Below are 7,191 nucleotides of genomic sequence, written 5' to 3' on the forward strand. Positions count from 1 at the left end.
TAGTGGGAAATGCCAAAAACGGAACGATATTCAAATACATCCCCTCATATGATCTCACTGTGAAAGTAGGGCAGCTGTAATAGGTTGTAAATGGCGGAAAATTCAAAAATAGTGTAGCATTTTTTATTCATGCAATGAACACCGAATAAATCACTCCACTACATTTTTTTGACTAGTTTTCTAATGTAATCAATTTTTGACTTATTGACTATCCTCATAAGCTCAGATTTAGTAGATTAAATATCCCAGTCAGTTTGGCCATGAGTTATGCTGTATAGAGTGTGGTATGGTGGTTAGTGTCACTGGCTATGGATTGTCAGTTCAGACGTGACCACTGGCATTTTATTATTTAGTATATGTCATTTCTGGAAGATTATAAAAAATTATTAACTTCCCATATTTTGGGATCATCGATGTTCGTATAAATAACAGCACTCTCCGTCAAGGATATTAGTTCTCTTCTTGCTATCCGTACTAAACATTCATTAGTGACCTTTCTTTTGTATTTGAACTTAGGTGTGGCTACGACATGTTACTGGGTCAGTGAAACTCTGAGTGTAGTCTGCATTGATGCCAGATTTCTCTCTATGATGCCAGCAATGACATCATGTACTGTTGCCAGGTCTCGCCTCCTCCCTTCTACGACCTCATAGGCTAATTGTCCTATGTATAAAATAGTGGGAAATGCCAAAAACGGAATAATATTCAAATACATCCCCTCATATTATCTCACTGTGAAAGTAGGGCAGTTGTAATAGGTGTCAAATGGCGGAAAATTCAAAAAACCTAGATGGGCGTTGTTCTGTCAGCATGAAACTCAAAAAATCCAAGTTGGTGATCCAAGATGATGGACCTGGGTATATGAGCGCAATACTGCGACGTCAAAATCCAAGAGGGTGGTCTAAGATAGAGGACCTGAGAACACAGACACAGCCCTATGGCGTTAGAGTCCTATATGGTGGACTCGAGGAACATGAGCACAAGCAGCATGGTTGTCAGGTCACTTGGGCTGCATATATAATTTTGTCCTCAGCTTAAAATATCAGAAAATTAAAAAATTGTTGGTTTCACTACTTCTATAACATTACTGTTAATATCGGTAAGAAATAAGGCTTACTATAATTACAACTACATATTTTGCAAGGTCATCCAACGGCCCACTTTTAACCACTTTTCAAGATCGTCTTCCACAGACACGTGCAAATTATCAGATATGTGCGACTTTTAATGTAAAAAAAATGACTACTACGTGTGTGTTCTATAATAGGATAGGTCAGGTTAATAATTTATTGAAGTGGGTACTGCTCAGGCCACTACTACTCCATTGGTAGTGTGCCGACAGAATTCACCCATGTGTTGCACTGAAGTGAGCCATAAGTCCCTGCTCCTCACACCTCATGTCGAGAGCGATCGGCAGATGCACATCAACACTTCACATGTGCATCGCCATGCAGGGTCAGTGATGGTCGACACAGCAGGCCAGCACCTGTCAGCAAGAACCTTGTACACTCAGGCCCATAATACAGAATAGCTTTAGAGCTGGCGCCAACACAGCTAATGATGTCATACTGTGCCCACATATCTGGCTGACAGACATAAGTGTGCCTGCACTACATGTTTGTACCAGCAGTTTCGAATGCAGGTTGATGCCTTTTGTCCAAATTGGGCTTTTTTGTCCCACCATAGATGAGCACACTATTTTACACTCAAACATGCTTTAAATAGTTACACACACACACACTAACCACAGACTTTAACAAGATGAAACTCCAGTACAGCAGTCACATAGGAACTGCAATGACCACATTCTTTTTTTATATGTAACAGTATTATCCACCTTTTTGTTGTATATAGGCTTTTGATGCGATAGAAGTTTGTTAATACCTATGTTTAAGTACAGTTATAATTGGACAGTAATGATAGCACAACTGAAGATCCGCTTAACAATGCATAGGTATATCTTTCACACCCAATACCGGAATAGAAGTATTCCATGGACCACGGCCATATAGCCCGGAAGTGTTATCAACAACAGTACCATCCGGTCGTGAAAGCCTTCATTGTATGAATACAGCATCAGTTCTGCATGACACAAGTTCCTGATAGGTTTCTGGAAGTATATAACATCAAATGTTTATGAAATTCAGGCCTGATTACAACTTTACAAACATTAAATTTTCTTAATGTACTTTACAAAAGTTGCCATTTACTCTATAAAAATGTTTTTCTTATCACTGTTTTTATTTATTTATCTCTTCTCTCCACCCTATCTGAGTTTTTTAATATACAGGTCATGGTTTCCTCATCTTCATCACGATGGATAGTAAGTCTGAAATTGATGGCGATGACGGTTAGTAAGTTAGTGAATTCCTTCCACCACCTCATTTTGTTATTCTAACTACAAGTGCTTCATATTGTTTTTGAAAACTTGGCACCTTGACTCCGACTCCTGCTTCTTTTTCTCTGCATTCTCTTCTTTTTGGCATTTGCTGTAACATAACTTCAAAATATTAATACATCTCTCCTCTTTTCCTTTCCTTTTCAAAAATGTTCTCTATTGTTCTATTGCATTGTTTTAAAGCTTAAAAATTTTTTTCTCAATTGTACTTATGCCTTTCTCCTTTTTCTCGACAGTAAACTTTTATGTTCCTTCCTTTCCCCATCATACTCTTCCTTATTGAAATCTTTTCTGGGTTGATCTTACTTCCTACTGTTTACCTCCTTCCACCTTGCTTAAATTAATAATTCAATTCTCTTTCCTAATTATTACCTCCTAACGACTTCTTATATTTATTTCCCTCATATCTTTACTTCAGTATCAGTTTGTGGTACCTTCCACAAATCATATATGCTTCACATATTTGCCCAAAATATCTCCTCAATTATTTGTTTGGCGTGCTCGACGGAACAATTTAGAAATGACTATCTCCTTCTTACCTAAGCCTTTATTTCCTTCTACTTCTTTACTTCCTTTCGTCCACACAAATCAACTTCCTTCTCCTTTACACTACATCTTTAAGAGAGAATCTACTACTATTTGGTCCAACTATCCACATGCTGATCTCTATCTTCCTCCTTGCTTTCTACTCTTTTCCCAGAACACATTTCGTTTGCAGAAGAGATACTTTAGTTGTTACTTTCCTGTCTTTTCTTCATAATATCATTTAACTTCCTACGAAATTTGTTGTATTTTTTTAACTGAGATAAGTATAATTTAAAAGTTTTATCTGTGTGAATTTTTTATTTTTCATACTCTTTGTTTTCTGGACGTTTAATACAACTAAGTTCTTGTGTGGAGTTACTCTTTTTTCTTTTGTTTACCCTTTATACAATTTCAAATGACTCACATGGTGCAAACCCAATGATTTTCCTGTCCTATATACACTCCTGGAAATTGAAATAAGAACACCGTGAATTCATTGTCCCAGGAAGGGGAAACTTTATTGACACATTCCTGGGGTCAGATACATCACATGATCACACTGACAGAACCACAGGCACATAGACACAGGCAACAGAACATGCACAATGTCGGCACTAGTACAGTGTATATCCACCTTTCGCAGCAATGCAGGCTGCTATTCTCCCATGGAGACGATCGTAGAGATGCTGGATGTAGTCCTGTGGAACGGCTTGCCATGCCATTTCCACCTGGCGCCTCAGTTGGACCAGCGTTCGTGCTGGACGTGCAGACCGCGTGAGACGACGCTTCATCCAGTCCCAAACATGCTCAATGGGGGACAGATCCGGAGATCTTGCTGGCCAGGGTAGTTGACTTACACCTTCTAGAGCACGTTGGCTGGCACGGGATACATGCGGACGTGCATTGTCCTGTTGGAACAGCAAGTTCCCTTGCCGGTCTAGGAATGGTAGAACGATGGGTTCGATGACGGTTTGGATGTACCGTGCACTATTCAGTGTCCCCTCGACGATCACCAGTGGTGCACGGCCAGTGTAGGAGATCGCTCCCCACACCATGATGCCGGGTGTTGGCCCTGTGTGCCTCGGTCGTATGCAGTCCTGATTGTGGCGCTCACCTGCACGGCGCCAAACACGCATACGACCATCATTGGCACCAAGGCAGAAGTGACTCTCATCGCTGAAGACGACACGTCTCCATTCGTCCCTCCATTAACGCCTGTCGCGACACCACTGGAGGCGGGCTGCGCGATGTTGGGGCGTGAGCGGAAGACGGCCTAACGGTGTGCGGGACCGTAGCCCAGCTTCATGGAGACGGTTGCGAATGGTCCTCGCCGATACCCCAGGAGCAACAGTGTCCCTAATTTGCTGGGAAGTGGCGGTGCGGTCCCCTACGGCACTGTGTAGGATCCTACGGTCTTGGCGTGCATCCGTGCGTCGCTGCGGTCCAGTCCCAGGTCGACGGGCACGTGCACCTTCCGCCGACCACTGGCGACAACATCGATGTACTGTGGAGACCTCACGCCCCACGTGTTGAGCAATTCGGCGGTACGTCCACCCGGCCTCCCGCATGCCCACTATACGCCCTCGCTCAAAGTCCGTCAACTGCACATACGGTTCACGTCCACGCTGTCGCGGCATGCTACCAGTGTTAAAGACTGCGATGGAGCTCCGTATGCCACGGCAAACTGGCTGACACTGACGGCGGCGGTGCACAAATGCTGCGCAGCTAGCGCCATTCGACGGCCAACACCGCGGTTCCTGGTGTGTCCGCTGTGCCGTGCGTGTGATCATTGCTTGTACAGCCCTCTCGCAGTGCCCGGAGCAAGTATGGTGGGTCTGACACACCGGTGTCAATGTGTTCTTTTTTCCATTTCCAGGAGTGTATGTCATCTGTCTTAGGTATCACTATTGGTGTTATAGGTGGTGCTTTATCCTCTTGGCGTACTGTTTCTCTCTCCGTTTCGTATAAAGGAGCTACATCTTTTACAATTTGGTCATCATCAGTTTTTTGTACTACTGTCTATATTCACCGTTAATAGTGTGTTAGTGTTTTTTTTACGTCCCGTCGACAACGAGGTCATTAGAGACGGAGCGCAAGCTCGGGTTAGGGAAGGATGGGGAAGGAAATCGGCCGTGCCCTTTCAAAGGAACCATCCCGGCATTTGCCTGAAACGATTTAGGGAAATCACGGAAAACCTAAATCAGGATGGCTGGAGACGGGATTGAACCGTCGTCCTCCCGAATGCGAGTCCAGTGTGCTGACCACTGCGCCACCTCGCTCGGTACCGTTAATAACTCCTGTTCCTATCATCGGTCGATTCCCAGTCAACTGAATCCCAGCATGCTGGTGTTTGTATCCGATTACCCCCTAAACCTACTTCAGAATCTTGCTGATCAAAACTAAGTCTATTTACATCTTTAATTATATAATTAACTTCATTTTGCGATTGAATCACTTGTGACTGCTCTTCGTACCGTTCATCTCGTCAATTCTCTCTTTTACCTAGCTTTGGTGGCCTCAACTCGATTTCCTGTACCGGTTCATTTCGCTTGTTTTGTCCTGCTAAAGCTTGATTTTCCCAACCTTTCTGCGTTCTGGCCATCCCATTTCCACATGAGTAACTTGGATTTTGTTGTTGAAAACCTTTAAACCTTCCTGCCTCGTTTGCGCAGTGGTTATATCTCGGATCATAGTTACCACCGTAGTTTCTAGGACCAAATCCACTATTGTAATGCCATGGCCCACCAAAACCATAATTATTATTTACCTCTGTGAATATCCAAAACCATAATTATTATTGTTATTCCATGGGCGATTACCATTCTTTCCAAAACGATTATCTCTTCCTACATTATTATTGCCATTGTAACTGTTATTAAAGTCTAATCAGTTGCTATTATGCCCCCTACCAATGTTTTCTCTCACTGTACGTTGTTTCTTCGCGTCATCTTTACTGAAGATTAATTCAAGTTGTCTTAACATCCCTTTAAATGCTTTTATATTATCTCCCGCCCTACCAACCAATGACTGCTGATAACGAAACGATAACTTCATCGTGCACATACGTATCAGTTCCCCGTCTCTGTATGGATTATCTAAACACTGATTCTTTTTTGTCATTTCTTCGAAAAATCTAACTGGTTTCTTTTCTCCTGAATTTTCGAATGACACTTTCTGTAACAATTCATACTTTAATCTATTTTGGGTTTCCGTGGACAAGTATCGCTCCAAGAATGTGGATTTAAATTGAGAGTTTAGAGCTACTCTTTGCATGGTTTCCACTATTGCGCTGTCCATATGCCCACAATTGAAAGTTATGTCTAAGTGGCCAATTCTCTGGTAAACCGATCTGGAATTGATTTATAAACGTGCGTGGGTGTAAGCCGTTCCCGATTTCTTTGTAATGTTGGAATTTTCTGATTGTCAAAAAGTGATCATTGCCAAATTTTTCTATTCCACCATACGATGTCTGTGTTTTCACAACATTATCCGTTCCCTTCAACTGTGTCATGTTTTCTTGTATTCGTTCTACCATATTTGGGTCCTGAGGTGACAGATTTACGTCCCATGTAGCATCGTATCTACGCAGTGGTGTGCAGTTATCTAAACTGTACCTTTCCTCGGACTGAAAGATTCGTTTAAATTTCCCGTTACTTGATCAGTGTTTTGTCTTCCTGGGAGTGGCCGTGCGCCTCTGGGCGCTACAGTCTGGAACCGAGCGACCACTACGGTCGCAGGTTCGAATCCTGCCTCGGGCATGGATGTGTGTGATGTCCTTAGGTTAGTTAGGTTTAATTAGTTCTAACAAGGGAACCTCCCCATCGCACCCCCCTCAGATTTAGTTATAAGTTAGCATAGTGGATAGGCCTTGAAAAACTGAACACAGATCAATCGAGAAAATAGGAAGAAGTTGTGTGGAACTATGAAAAAAAGAAACAAGCAAAATATACAAACTGATTAGTCCATGTGCAAGATAGGCAACATCAAGGAGAGTCTGAGCTGAGGAGCGCCGTGGTCCCGTGGTTAGCGTGAGCAGCTGCGGAATGAGACGTCCTCGGTGCAAGTCTTCCCTCGAGTAAAAAGTTTTACTTTCTTTATTTTCGCAAAGTTATGATCTGTCCGTTCGTTCCTTGACGTCTCTATTCACTGTAATAAGTTTAGTGTCTGTGTTTTGCGACCGCACCGCAAAACCATGTGATCAGTAGACGAAAGGACGTGCCTCTCCAATGGGAACCGAAAACATTTGATCAGAAGGTCATAGGTCAACC

This window comes from Schistocerca cancellata, chromosome 4 (genome assembly GCF_023864275.1).
Source record: "Schistocerca cancellata isolate TAMUIC-IGC-003103 chromosome 4, iqSchCanc2.1, whole genome shotgun sequence".
Classification (NCBI taxonomy): Eukaryota; Metazoa; Arthropoda; class Insecta; order Orthoptera; family Acrididae; genus Schistocerca; species Schistocerca cancellata.